Source organism: Bufo gargarizans, chromosome 5 (assembly GCF_014858855.1).
Source record: "Bufo gargarizans isolate SCDJY-AF-19 chromosome 5, ASM1485885v1, whole genome shotgun sequence".
Lineage (NCBI taxonomy): Eukaryota > Metazoa > Chordata > Amphibia > Anura > Bufonidae > Bufo > Bufo gargarizans.
In genome coordinates, this window is record NC_058084.1 from 98,086,587 (window position 1) to 98,102,585 (window position 15,999).

A 15,999-nucleotide genomic window follows, 5' to 3' on the forward strand; every position below is an offset into this window, starting at 1 on the left:
AATCCATTGGATGGGGAATGGTCCTGATGAAAGAACATAGGTGCTGGCTCGGTCCATGGTCCTCGTTTTATTAGGAGGTTTCATGCTAAATTTCCATTTAAGCCTGCTCCCCAGGTTGAGGGTCCGGTGGCCCTTTGTAAGAGAGGGGGTAATTTCACAGTCTTACTCGTCTGGGCTCCAGCGACGAGATCTCCAGCTTCGGCGTGCTGGAGAAAAACTAGCAGTGCTTAATTATATAGCTGTTCTGTTCCTGTGTGCTGTCTCTGACTAATGGAGCACTGAGTTGTGGACCTAACAGGTTCTGATCCTGGGACTCTGCGCTCTTTAAACCCCTTCCTGGCCATACACCTTTGCCAGTGATAGCTTCAGACTCCCTATCTGTGCTCCTAGTTCTGGTTCTGTGTACGTGTGGATTCCTATTATTGTTATTGACCCCAGCTTGCCTTTGACGACTCTCTGTCTCGTGTTTTGGTACTGTTCTTCTCGTCTGGTTCTGACTTTGGCTTGGCTTTATGATTATCCTCTGTCTTGTTATTTTGTACTGTTTTGTCCTTCTAGTTCTTACCCATTCCAGTACGACTCAGTCTCTGTGTTGTTGTGTATGTGTGTACAGTATATTGCACTGTAGTAGAGTAGGGAACGTCAACTAGTTGCGGACTTGCCTCCTAGGGATTGCACTGCAAGTAGGCAAAAAAAGCGGGCGAGGTTCCAGTTAGGGCTCACTGTCCATGTGTACCTGCCTACAGTGGTAACAGTATGTTATTAACATAAAATCTTAATAAATGAGCCAAGCATCGATGATTAGCAGTGTAGACAATCAACAAGCAATAGTACAATTTTTAACACTCCGTAGACAATGTAAGCAATACCTAGTACATGACATCTTATAAAAATGCTTATTGTTCTTCAACCGTCCACATTGTAAGGTTTCAGTTACTCAGATGTAGGAAGGTCATTAAAACACAGCTCTTCAAATGCAACATAACCAGTTTAAACAAGGTAAGATGCTCAATAAAAACATAAATTAAGTAGGGAATTTAATTTAAAATGTGTCAAATAGGATAGATAGTCTTCATTTAATTTTAAAATCTGGCACAACAGCTTTCTATCTCTACATAAAGCCCCCTCCTCTATATTTCTATATACAGGCAATCTTAGATTTCCAATCTAGGGCTCGCTTTAGCGTGATTAGCATATAAATGTAAAGAAACAAACTCAGTGAGAACAGATTAAAACAGTGCCTCTCTGTCAGGTGAAAGGACTCATCAACACATTTGTTATGTCAAAGGAAATAGGGTGTCTATTTTAATGAGAACTATAAAGAAAAGTTTGATTTTGACTATTAATGTTTCAATGGTGTTATCATTACATGAGAATATTGCTTGTTTTGCCTGTTTGTTATGATCTCTTTTATTCTTACAATACAAAGCACATAATAATTTTACAAGATGAAAGGAAATGCTCAATTTTAAGCAACCAAGTATTTCATTAGATATCACTTAGTAAAATAACCTCCTGAAATCCAAATGCATTGTGAATGTGCCGATCAGATGAGATGCATGACTATAAGCAAGTAGCTTTGGAATATGTACAGAGTTCTGTTTTCTCTCTAAGCACACACATGTTCACACATTACGCAGATTTTTTTTATACAGTATTGAGAGGTTCTGTCTGTTTTGGCTTTGTTACATCACATTGTACCATCTGGCTTTTTAAAACACGGATGCTCAAATCAGCATATTTTTACGCATTAAGTGGCGTATAATTATTATATTATAGCTTGAAATAAAAGTCTTGATATAAAGCAATGAGGATATTTTTAAACTCATGATCGCTCTAAGATGAGAGATTTAAAAGGAAATTGTCGTTTTATTTCAAGTAATATAAAGAATAATTTACTGGTCGAGGCTGGTCTGTCAGTGGATGTCACTCTACTTTAAAGCTCAGTAAACTAAATATAGATACCAATTGGTCTTTTATTTTTCTTGGTTCTTCCTTGTCCTTCTTTATTCTTCTTTTATTTAACATGTAAAAATAAAACAAAAATATCATATTTCAATAAGCAACTATACTGGAAATATGAAGTAAACACAATAATTTAGTGAATTTGGTAGGGAAGAGAAATGGGGATCAAAAGGCATTAATGTTAAGCCTTCAGCTATTTGCAACAAATAAACAAAATTACAGATATAGAGCACACTCTGGCCTGGTGGGCACATTCCATCATGCAAAGTAGTGCTCCAGCCACTCCTACTTTCCATGTTCCTCTAATGCCTTGAATAATGCAGGCTGCACCTGCTGGGGAGTTATATGTATGGGGTCAGCACATGTCACTGAGTGCAATGATGTTTCCTCTAATGGTATACTGGCATAGTGAATGTTTAGGAAAAGTTTTCCAGAGTAAAAAGTACATAAAAATTAAATATAAAATGTATGGGGCAGTGAGTAGACAACAATTGTAATAAATAACATTGATTTTAATAGTAACTTTAATGTTAACTTGACTTTTTTACACTAACGGCCCCTGAAGCAATTTTCTGTGGTCTGTGATACCTCAATAAAAGGGGGATCATTCTTACTGTGGAAGTGCTTATTAGTACAGGAGAGGATACCCAGGGAGTGGTGAGTATGGCACAGCTGGTGCCACACTGGTATTACTTGACACTCCCTGGTGTTCTTCAGCCGATGCAATATACAGTGCTTTGAAAAAAGTATTCATACCCCTTGAACTTTTCCACGTTTTTCATGTTACACCCACAAACTTGAATGCCTTTTATTGGGATTTTATATACATACACAAAGTAGCAATGATGTGTAGTGAAAAGAAAATTATTTTTAATAAATAGAAATCTGGAAAGTGTATCTGAATAGTGATCATTTGTATTCAGCCCCCCTTAGTCAATACTTTGTAGGACCACCTGTCACAGGATGTCGGGGACGCGCGGCCTTCCGCTTGCGCCGCTGACGTCCTGTTCCTCTCTGGCAGCTACAGGAGGCACCCTCTGTGCAGAGCGGGGAGCTGCTCGGCGTCTCCACTGCATGGCAACGGAGGGCGGAGCGCACTCGGCCGCACGCTTCTTCTATGTGCGGCCGGCGTCCTCTGTTCCCAGGATACCTAAGTGGGCTGAGCGCCGAGCTGGACACTCGACACTCAGCTATCAGTCCTGGGACAGATCATGTGGCGCAGGCCACGTCACATGACCTTAGCCCTTCAGTATATAAACAAGCAACCTTCTGGCCACAGTTGCCTGTGATATTGTTTATATAGGCTCTTAATACTCTGCTCCATTGTTCTTGAATTTGACTGATGGCTAGTTTTTAGGGATGAGCGAACTCGAACTGTATAGTTCGGGTTCGTACCGAATTTTGGGGTGTCCGTGACACGGACCCGAACCCGGACATTTTCGTAAAAGTCCGGGTTCGGGTTCGGTGTTCGTCGCTTTCTTGGCGCTTTTGTGACGCTTTCTTGGCGCTTTTTGAAAGGCTGCAAAGCAGCCAATCAACAAGCGTCATACTACTTGCCCCAAGAGGCCATCACAGCCATGCCTACTATTGGCATGGCTGTGATTGGCCAGAGCACCATGTGACCCAGCCTCTATTTAAGCTGGAGTCACATAGCGCCGCCCGTCACTCTGCTCTGATTAGCGTAGGGAGAGGTTGCGGCTGCGACAGTAGGGCGAGATTAGGCAGATTAACTCCTCCAAAGGACTTGATTAACTGATCGATCTGCAGCTGTGGATCATTGAGCTGCTGATCCTCAATTGCTCACTGTTTTTAGGCTGCCCAGACCGTTTGTCAGTCACATTTTTCTGGGGTGATCGGCGGCCATTTTGTGTCTTGTGGTGCGCCAGCACAAGCTGCGACCAAGTGCATTTAACCCTCAATGGTGTGGTTGTTTTTTGGCTAAAGCCTACATCAGGGTGAAGCTGTCACACCAAGTGCATTTAACCAGCAATAGTCTGTTCATTTTTTGGCCATATACAAAATCAGGGGCAAGCTGCGCCTGTCACCAAGTGCATTTAACCCTCAATGGTGTGGTTGTTTTTTGGCTAAAGCCTACATCAGGGTGAAGCTGTCACACCAAGTGCATTTAACCAGCAATAGTCTGTTCATTTTTTGGCCATATACAAAATCAGGGGCAAGCTGCGCCTGTCACCAAGTGCATTTAACCCTCAATGGTGTGGTTGTTTTTTGGCTAAAGCCTACATCAGGGTGAAGCTGTCACACCAAGTGCATTTAACCAGCAATAGTCTGTTCATTTTTTGGCCATATACAAAATCAGGGGCAAGCTGCGCCTGTCACCAAGTGCATTTAACCCTCAATGGTGTGGTTGTTTTTTGGCTAAAGCCTACATCAGGGTGAAGCTGTCACACCAAGTGCATTTAACCAGCAATAGTCTGTTCATTTTTTGGCCATATACTACATCAGGGGCAAGCTGCGCCCGTCACCAAGTGCATTTAACCCTCAGTAGTGTGGTTGGTCAAGCTGTGACACCAAGTGCATTTAACCAGCAATAGTCTGTTCATTTTTTGGCCATATACTACATCAGGGGCAAGCTGCGCCCGTCACCAAGTGCATTTAACCAGCAATAGTGTGGTTATTTTTTGGCCATATCCCAGTCTAATTCTGTCACTAAATCCATACCGGTCACCCAGCGCCTAAATACTAGGCCTCAAATTTATATCCCGCTAAATCTCTCGTTACCGCTGTCCTGTTGTAGCTGGGAAAGTTATTTAGTGTCCGTCAAAGCACATTTTTTGTTCTGGGTTGAAGTACAATTCCCAATTTAGCAATTTCATAATTTAGTGGTTTCTGCTATATCAGAGCTATTTGAAATCTATCCCTAAAAGGGTATATAATATTCAAGGTGCACATTGGGTCATTCAGAATAACTTCACACACACCCGCTACTGTGTATTTTCAAGTCTAATTCTGTCACTAAACCCATACCTGTCACCCAGCGCCTAAATACTAGGCCTCAAATTTATATCCTGCTAAATCTCTCGTTACCGCTGTCCTGTTGTAGCTGGGAAAGTTATTTAGTGTCCGTCAAAGCACATTTTTTGTTCTGGGTTGAAGTACAATTCCCAATTTAGCAATTTCATAATTTAGTGGTTTCTGCTATATCAGAGCTATTTGAAATCTATCCCTAAAAGGGTATATAATATTCAAGGTGCACATTGGGTCATTCAGAATAACTTCACACACACCCGCTACTGTGTATTTTCAAGTCTAATTCTGTCACTAAACCCATACCTGTCACCCAGCGCCTAAATACTAGGCCTCAAATTTATATCCTGCTAAATCTCTCGTTACCGCTGTCCTGTTGTAGCTGGGAAAGTTATTTAGTGTCCGTCAAAGCACATTTTTTGTTCTGGGTTGAAATACAATTCCCAATTTAGCAATTTCATAATTTAGTGGTTTCTGCTATATCAGAGCTATTTGAAATCTATCCCTAAAAGGGTAGATCATATTGAAGGTGCACATAGGGTCATTCAGAATAACTTCACACACACCCGCTACTGTGTATTTCCAAGTCTAATTCTGTCACTAAACCCATACCTGTCACCCAGCGCCTAAATACTAGGCCTCAAATTTATATCCCGCTAAATCTCTCGTTACCGCTGTCCTGTTGTAGCTGGGAAAGTTATTTAGTGTCCGTCAAAGCACATTTTTTGTTCTGGGTTGAAGTACAATTCCCAATTTAGCAATTTCATAATTTAGTGGTTTCTGCTATATCAGAGCTATTTGAAATCTATCCCTAAAAGGGTATATAATATTCAAGGTGCACATTGGGTCATTCAGAATAACTTCACACACACCCGCTACTGTGTATTTCCAAGTCTAATTCTGTCACTAAACCCATACCTGTCACCCAGCGCCTAAATACTAGGCCTCAAATTTATATCCTGCTAAATCTCTCGTTACCGCTGTACTGTTGTTGCTTGGAAAGATATTTAGTGTCCGTCAAAGCACATTTTTTGTTCTGGGTTGAAGTACAATTCCCAATTTAGCAATTTCATAATTTAGTGGTTTCTGCTATATCAGAGCTATTTGAAATCTATCCCTAAAAGGGTATATAATATTCAAGGTGCACATTGGGTCATTCAGAATAACTTCACACACACCCGCTACTGTGTATTTTCAAGTCTAATTCTGTCACTAAACCCATACCTGTCACCCAGCGCCTAAATACTAGGCCTCAAATTTATATCCTGCTAAATCTCTCGTTACCGCTGTCCTGTTGTAGCTGGGAAAGTTATTTAGTGTCCGTCAAAGCACATTTTTTCTTCTGGGTTGAAATACAATTCCCAATTTAGCAATTTCATAATTTAGTGGTTTCTGCTATATCAGAGCTATTTGAAATCTATCCCTAAAAGGGTAGATCATATTGAAGGTGCACATAGGGTCATTCAGAATAACTTCACACACACCCGCTACTGTGTATTTCCAAGTCTAATTCTGTCACTAAACCCATACCTGTCACCCAGCGCCTAAATACTAGGCCTCAAATTTATATCCCGCTAAATCTCTCGTTACCGCTGTCCTGTTGTAGCTGGGAAAGTTATTTAGTGTCCGTCAAAGCACATTTTTTGTTCTGGGTTGAAGTACAATTCCCAATTTAGCAATTTCATAATTTAGTGGTTTCTGCTATATCAGAGCTATTTGAAATCTATCCCTAAAAGGGTATATAATATTCAAGGTGCACATTGGGTCATTCAGAATAACTTCACACACACCCGCTACTGTGTATTTCCAAGTCTAATTCTGTCACTAAACCCATACCTGTCACCCAGCGCCTAAATACTAGGCCTCAAATTTATATCCTGCTAAATCTCTCGTTACCGCTGTACTGTTGTTGCTTGGAAAGATATTTAGTGTCCGTCAAAGCACATTTTTTGTTCTGGGTTGAAGTACAATTCCCAATTTAGCAATTTCATAATTTAGTGGTTTCTGCTATATCAGAGCTATTTGAAATCTATCCCTAAAAGGGTATATAATATTCAAGGTGCACATTGGGTCATTCAGAATAACTTCACACACACCCGCTACTGTGTATTTTCAAGTCTAATTCTGTCACTAAACCCATACCTGTCACCCAGCGCCTAAATACTAGGCCTCAAATTTATATCCTGCTAAATCTCTCGTTACCGCTGTACTGTTGTTGCTGGGCAAGATATTTAGTGTCCGTCAAAGCACATTTTTTGTTCTGGGTTGAAATACAATTCCCAATTTAGCAATTTCATAATTTAGTGGTTTCTGCTATATCAGAGCTATTTGAAATCTATCCCTAAAAGGGTATATAATATTCAAGGTGCACATTGGGTCATTCAGAATAACTTCACACACACCCGCTACTGTGTATTTCCAAGTCTAATTCTGTCACTAAACCCATACCTGTCACCCAGCGCCTAAATACTAGGCCTCAAATTTATATCCTGCTAAATCTCTCGTTACCGCTGTACTGTTGTTGCTGGGCAAGATATTTAGTGTCCGTCAAAGCACATTTTTTGTTCTGGGTTGAAATACAATTCCCAATTTAGCAATTTCATAATTTAGTGGTTTCTGCTATATCAGAGCTATTTGAAATCTATCCCTAAAAGGGTATATAATATTCAAGGTGCACATTGGGTCATTCAGAATAACTTCACACACACCCGCTACTGTGTATTTCCAAGTCTAATTCTGTCACTAAACCCATACCTGTCACCCAGCGCCTAAATACTAGGCCTCAAATTTATATCCTGCTAAATCTCTCGTTACCGCTGTACTGTTGTTGCTGGGCAAGATATTTAGTGTCCGTCAAAGCACATTTTTTGTTCTGGGTTGAAATACAATTCCCAATTTAGCAATTTCATAATTTAGTGGTTTCTGCTTTATCAGAGCTATTTGAAATCTATCCCTAAAAGGGTATATAATATTCAAGGTGCACATTGGGTCATTCAGAATAACTTCACACACACCCGCTACTGTGTATTTCCAAGTCTAATTCTGTCACTAAACCCATACCTGTCACCCAGCGCCTAAATACTAGGCCTCAAATTTATATCCCGCTAAATCTCTCGTTACCGCTGTCCTGTTGTAGCTGGGAAAGTTATTTAGTGTCCGTCAAAGCACATTTTTTGTTCTGGGTTGAAGTACAATTCCCAATTTAGCAATTTCATAATTTAGTGGTTTCTGCTATATCAGAGCTATTTGAAATCTATCCCTAAAAGGGTATATAATATTCAAGGTGCACATTGGGTCATTCAGAATAACTTCACACACACCCGCTACTGTGTATTTCCAAGTCTAATTCTGTCACTAAACCCATACCTGTCACCCAGCGCCTAAATACTAGGCCTCAAATTTATATCCTGCTAAATCTCTCGTTACCGCTGTACTGTTGTTGCTTGGAAAGATATTTAGTGTCCGTCAAAGCACATTTTTTGTTCTGGGTTGAAGTACAATTCCCAATTTAGCAATTTCATAATTTAGTGGTTTCTGCTATATCAGAGCTATTTGAAATCTATCCCTAAAAGGGTATATAATATTCAAGGTGCACATTGGGTCATTCAGAATAACTTCACACACACCCGCTACTGTGTATTTTCAAGTCTAATTCTGTCACTAAACCCATACCTGTCACCCAGCGCCTAAATACTAGGCCTCAAATTTATATCCTGCTAAATCTCTCGTTACCGCTGTACTGTTGTTGCTGGGCAAGATATTTAGTGTCCGTCAAAGCACATTTTTTGTTCTGGGTTGAAATACAATTCCCAATTTAGCAATTTCATAATTTAGTGGTTCCTGCTATATCAGAGCTATTTGAAATCTATCCCAAAAAGGGTATATAATATTCAAGGTGCACATAGGGTCATTCAGAATAACTTCACACACACGCTTCTGTGCATTTCCAAGTCTAATTCTGTCACTAAATCCATACCGGTCACCCAGCGCCTAAATACTAGGCCTCAAATTTATATCCCGCTGAATTTGAATACAATACATTGGGCCAAATAATATATTTGTTGTTGTGGTGAACCATAACAATGAGAAAAACATCTAGTAAGGGACGCGGACGTGGACATGGTCGTGGTGGTGTTAGTGGACCCTCTGGTGCTGGGAGAGGACGTGGCCGTTCTGCCACATCCACACGTCCTAGTGTACCAACTACCTCAGGTCCCAGTAGCCGCCAGAATTTACAGCGATATATGGTGGGGCCCAATGCCGTTCTAAGGATGGTAAGGCCTGAGCAGGTACAGGCATTAGTCAATTGGGTGGCCGACAGTGGATCCAGCACGTTCACATTATCTCCCACCCAGTCTTCTGCAGAAAGCGCACAGATGGCGCCTGAAAACCAACCCCATCAGTCTGTCACATCACCCCCATGCATACCAGGGAAACTGTCTCAGCCTCAAGTTATGCAGCAGTCTCTTATGCTGTTTGAAGACTCCGCTGGCAGGGTTTCCCAAGGGCATCCACCTAGCCCTTCCCCAGCGGTGAAAGACATAGAATGCACTGACGCACAACCACTTATGTTTCCTGATGATGAGGACATGGGAATACCACCTCAGCATGTCTCTGATGATGACGAAACACAGGTGCCAACTGCTGCGTCTTTCTGCAGTGTGCAGACTGAACAGGAGGTCAGGGATCAAGACTGGGTGGAAGACGATGCAGGGGACGATGAGGTCCTAGACCCCACATGGAATGAAGGTCGTGCCACTGACTTTCACAGTTCGGAGGAAGAGGCAGTGGTGAGACCGAGCCAACAGCGTAGCAAAAGAGGGAGCAGTGGGCAAAAGCAGAACACCCGCCGCCAAGAGACTCCGCCTGCTACTGACCGCCGCCATCTGGGACCGAGCACCCCAAAGGCAGCTTCAAGGAGTTCCCTGGCATGGCACTTCTTCAAACAATGTGCTGATGACAAGACCCGAGTGGTTTGCACGCTGTGCCATCAGAGCCTGAAGCGAGGCATTAACGTTCTGAACCTGAGCACAACCTGCATGACCAGGCACCTGCATGCAAAGCATGAACTGCAGTGGAGTAAACACCTTAAAACCAAGGAAGTCACTCAGGCTCCCCCTGCTACCTCTTCTGCTGCTGCCGCCTCGGCCTATTCTGCTGCTGCCGCCTCGGCCTCTTCCTCCGCCTCTGGAGGAACGTTGGCACCTGCCGCCCAGCAAACAGGGGATGTACCACCAACACCACCACCACCACCTCCGTCACCAAGCGTCTCAACCATGTCACACGCCAGCGTTCAGCTCTCCATCTCACAAACATTTGATAGAAAGCGTAAATTCCCACCTAGCCACCCTCGATCCCTGGCCCTGAATGCCAGCATTTCTAAACTACTGGCCTATGAAATGCTGTCATTTAGGCTGGTGGACACAGACAGCTTCAAACAGCTCATGTCGCTTGCTGTCCCACAGTATGTTGTTCCCAGCCGGCACTACTTCTCCAAGAGAGCCGTGCCTTCCCTGCACAACCAAGTATCCGATAAAATCAAGTGTGCACTGCGCAACGCCATCTGTAGCAAGGTCCACCTAACCACAGATACGTGGACCAGTAAGCACGGCCAGGGACGCTATATCTCCCTAACTGCACACTGGGTAAATGTAGTGGCAGCTGGGCCCCAGGCGGAGAGCTGTTTGGCGCACGTCCTTCCGCCGCCAAGGATCGCAGGGCAACATTCTTTGCCTCCTGTTGCCACCTCCTCCTTCTCGGCTTCCTCCTCCTCTTCTTCCACCTGCTCATCCAGTCAGCCACACACCTTCACCACCAACTTCAGCACAGCCCGGGGTAAACGTCAGCAGGCCATTCTGAAACTCATATGTTTGGGGGACAGGCCCCACACCGCACAGGAGTTGTGGCGGGGTATTGAACAACAGACCGACGAGTGGTTGCTGCCGGTGAGCCTCAAGCCCGGCCTGGTGGTGTGTGATAATGGGCGAAATCTCGTTGCAGCTCTGGGACTAGCCAATTTGACGCACATCCCTTGCTTGGCGCATGTGCTGAATTTGGTGGTGCAGAAGTTCATTCACAACTACCCCGACATGTCAGAGCTGCTGCATAAAGTGCGGGCCGTCTGTTCGCGCTTCCGGCGTTCACATCCTGCCGCTGCTCGCCTGTCTGCGCTACAGCGTAACTTCGGCCTTCCCGCTCACCGCCTCATATGCGACGTGCCCACCAGGTGGAACTCCACCTTGCACATGCTGGACAGACTGTGCGAGCAGCAGCAGGCCATAGTGGAGTTTCAGCTGCAGCACGCACGGGTCAGTCGCACTACAGAACAGCACCACTTCACCACCAATGACTGGGCCTCCATGCGAGACCTGTGTGCCCTGTTGCGCTGTTTCGAGTACTCCACCAACATGGCCAGTGGCGATGACACCGTTATCAGCGTTACAATACCACTTCTATGTCTCCTTGAGAAAACACTTAGGGCGATGATGGAAGAGGAGGTGGCCCAGGAGGAGGAGGAGGAGGAGGAGGAAGAGGGGTCATTTTTAGCACTTTCAGGCCAGTCTCTTCGAAGTGACTCAGAGGGAGGTTTTTGGCAACAGCAGAGGCCAGGTACAAATGTGGCCAGCCAGGGCCCACTACTGGAGGACGAGGAGGACGAGGATGAGGAGGAGGTGGAGGAGGATGAGGATGAAGCATGGTCACAGCGGGGTGGCACCCAACGCAGCTCGGGTCCATCACTGGTGCGTGGCTGGGGGGAAAGGCAGGACGATGACGATACGCCTCCCACAGAGGACAGCTTGTCCTTACCCCTGGGCAGCCTGGCACACATGAGCGACTACATGCTGCAGTGCCTGCGCAACGACAGCAGAGTTGCCCACATTTTAACCTGTGCGGACTACTGGGTTGCCACCCTGCTGGATCCACGCTACAAAGACAATGTGCCCACCTTACTTCCTGCACTGGAGCGTGATAGGAAGATGCGCGAGTACAAGCGCACGTTGGTAGACGCGCTACTGAGAGCATTCCCAAATGTCACAGGGGAACAAGTGGAAGCCCAAGGCCAAGGCAGAGGAGGAGCAAGAGGTCGCCAAGGCAGCTGTGTCACGGCCAGCTCCTCTGAGGGCAGGGTTAGCATGGCAGAGATGTGGAAAACTTTTGTCAACACGCCACAGCTAACTGCACCACCACCTGATACGCAACGTGTTAGCAGGAGGCAACATTTCACTAACATGGTGGAACAGTACGTGTGCACACCCCTCCACGTACTGACTGATGGTTCGGCCCCATTCAACTTCTGGGTCTCTAAATTGTCCACGTGGCCAGAGCTAGCCTTTTATGCCTTGGAGGTGCTGGCCTGCCCGGCAGCCAGCGTTTTGTCTGAACGTGTATTCAGCACGGCAGGGGGCGTCATTACAGACAAACGCAGCCGCCTGTCTACAGCCAATGTGGACAAGCTGACGTTCATAAAAATGAACCAGGCATGGATCCCACAGGACCTGTCCGTCCCTTGTCCAGATTAGACATTAACTACCTCCCCATAACCATATATTATTGGACTCCAGGGCACTTCCTCATTCAATCCTATTTTTATTTTCATTTTACCATTATATTGCAAGGCTACCCAAAGTTGAATGAACCTCTCCTCTGCCTGTGTGCTAGGCCTAAATATATGCCAATGGATTGTTGCAGTGGTGGCTGACGTGAAGCCTCATTCTCTGCTATGACATGCAGACTGATTCTCTGGTGACATGAAGCCAGATTGTCTGTTACGGGACCTCTCTCCTCTGCCTGGGTGCTGGGCCTGAATTTATGACAATGGACTGTTGCAGTTGTGGGTGACGTGAAGCCTGATTCTCTGCTATGACATGCAGACTGATTCTCTGGTGACATGAAGCCAGATCCTCTGTTACGGGACCTCTCTCCTCTGCCTGGGTGCTGGGCCTAAATTTATGAAAATGGACTGTTGCAGTGGTGGGTGACGTGAAGCCTCATTCTCTGCTATGACATGCAGACTGATTCTCTGCTGACATGAAGCCAGATCGTCTGTTACGGGACCTCTCTCCTCTGCCTGGGTGCTGGGCCTAAATTTATGAAAATGGACTCTTACAGTGGTGGGTGACGTGAAGCCTGATTCTCTGCTATGACATGAAGACTGATTCTCTGCTGACATGAAGCCAGATCCTCTGTTACGGGACCTCTCTCCTCTGCCTGGGTGCTGGGCCTAAATATCTGACAATGGACTGTTGCATTGGTGGCTGACGTGAAGCCTGATTCTCTGCTATGATATGAAGACTGATTCTCTGCTGACATGAAGCCAGATTGTCTGTTACGGGACCTCTCTCCTCTGCCTGTGTGCTAGGCCTAAATATATGCCAATGGATTGTTGCAGTGGTGGCTGACGTGAAGCCTGATTCTCTGCTATGACATGCAGACTGATTCTCTGGTGACATGAAGCCAGATCCTCTGTTACGGGACCTCTCTCCTCTGCCTGGGTGCTGGGCCTAAATTTATGAAAATGGACTGTTGCAGTGGTGGGTGACGTGAAGCCTGATTCTCTGCTATGACATGCAGACTGATTCTCTGGTGACATGAAGCCAGATCCTCTGTTACGGGACCTCTCTCCTCTGCCTGGGTGCTGGGCCTAAATATCTGACAATGGACTGTTGCATTGGTGGCTGACGTGAAGCCTGATTCTCTGCTATGACATGCAGACTAATTCTCTGCTGACATGAAGCCAGATTGTCTGTTACGGGACCTCTCTCCTCTGCCTGGGTGCTGGGCCTAAATTTATGAAAATGGACTGTTGCAGTGGTGGGTGACGTGAAGCCTGATTCTCTGCTATGACATGAAGACTGATTCTCTCCTGACATGAAGCCAGATTGTCTGTTACGGGACCTCTCTCCTCTGCCTGGGTGCTGGGCCTAAATTTATGAAAATGGACTGTTACAGTGGTGGGTGACGTGAAGCCTGATTCTCTGCTATGATATGAAGACTGATTCTCTGCTGACATGAAGCCAGATTGTCTGTTACGGGACCTCTCTCCTCTGCCTGGGTGCTGGGCCTAAATTTATGAAAATGGACTCTTACAGTGGTGGGTGACGTGAAGCCTGATTCTCTGCTATGACATGAAGACTGATTCTCTGCTGACATGAAGCCAGATCCTCTGTTACGGGACCTCTCTCCTCTGCCTGGGTGCTGGGCCTAAATATCTGACAATGGACTGTTGCATTGGTGGCTGACGTGAAGCCTGATTCTCTGCTATGATATGAAGACTGATTCTCTGCTGACATGAAGCCAGATTGTCTGTTACGGGACCTCTCTCCTCTGCCTGGGTGCTGGGCCTAAATTTATGAAAATGGACTCTTACAGTGGTGGGTGACGTGAAGCCTGATTCTCTGCTATGACATGAAGACTGATTCTCTGCTGACATGAAGCCAGATCCTCTGTTACGGGACCTCTCTCCTCTGCCTGGGTGCTGGGCCTAAATATCTGACAATGGACTGTTGCATTGGTGGCTGACGTGAAGCCTGATTCTCTGCTATGATATGAAGACTGATTCTCTGCTGACATGAAGCCAGATTGTCTGTTACGGGACCTCTCTCCTCTGCCTGTGTGCTAGGCCTAAATATATGCCAATGGATTGTTGAAGTGGTGGCTGACGTGAAGCCTGATTCTCTGCTATGACATGCAGACTGATTCTCTGGTGACATGAAGCCAGATCCTCTGTTACGGGACCTCTCTCCTCTGCCTGGGTGCTGGGCCTAAATTTATGAAAATGGACTGTTGCAGTGGTGGGTGACGTGAAGCCTGATTCTCTGCTATGACATGAAGACTGATTCTCTGCTGACATGAAGCCAGATCCTCTGTTACGGGACCTCTCTCCTCTGCCTGGGTGCTGGGCCTAAATATCTGACAATGGACTGTTGCATTGGTGGCTGACGTGAAGCCTGATTCTCTGCTATGATATGAAGACTGATTCTCTGCTGACATGAAGCCAGATTGTCTGTTACGGGACCTCTCTCCTCTGCCTGTGTGCTAGGCCTAAATATATGCCAATGGATTGTTGCAGTGGTGGCTGACGTGAAGCCTGATTCTCTGCTATGACATGCAGACTGATTCTCTGGTGACATGAAGCCAGATCCTCTGTTACGGGACCTCTCTCCTCTGCCTGGGTGCTGGGCCTAAATTTATGAAAATGGACTGTTGCAGTGGTGGGTGACGTGAAGCCTGATTCTCTGCTATGACATGCAGACTGATTCTCTGGTGACATGAAGCCAGATCCTCTGTTACGGGACCTCTCTCCTCTGCCTGGGTGCTGGGCCTAAATTTATGAAAATGGACTGTTGCAGTGGTGGGTGACGTGAAGCCTCATTCTCTGCTATGACATGCAGACTGATTCTCTGCTGACATGAAGCCAGATTGTCTGTTACGGGACCTCTCTCCTCTGCCTGGGTGCTGGGCCTGAATTTATGACAATGGACTGTTGCAGTGGTGGCTGACGTGAAGCCTGATTCTCTGCTATGATATGAAGACTGATTCTCTGCTGACATGAAGCCAGATTGTCTGTTACGGGACCTCTCTCCTCTGCCTGGGTGCCGGGGCCTAAATATCTGAGAATGGACTGTTCCAGTGGTGGGTAACGGGAAGCCAGATTCTCTGCTATGATATGAAGACTGATTCTCTGCTGACATGAAGCCAGATTGTCTGTTACGGGACCTCTCTCCTCTGCCTGGGTGCTGGGCCTAAATTTATGAAAATGGACTATTACAGTGGTGGGTGACGTGAAGCCTGATTCTCTGCTATGACATGAAGACTGATTCTCTGCTGACATGAAGCCAGATTGTCTGTTACGGGACCTCTCTCCTCTGCCTGGGTGCCGGGGCCTAAATATCTGAGAATGGACTGTTCCAGTGGTGGGTGACGGGAAGCCAGATTCTCTGCTATGGAACCTCTCTCCAATTGATTTTGGTTAATTTTTATTTATTTAATTTTTATTTTAATTAATTTCCCTATCCACATTTGTTTGCAGGGGATTTACCTACATGTTGC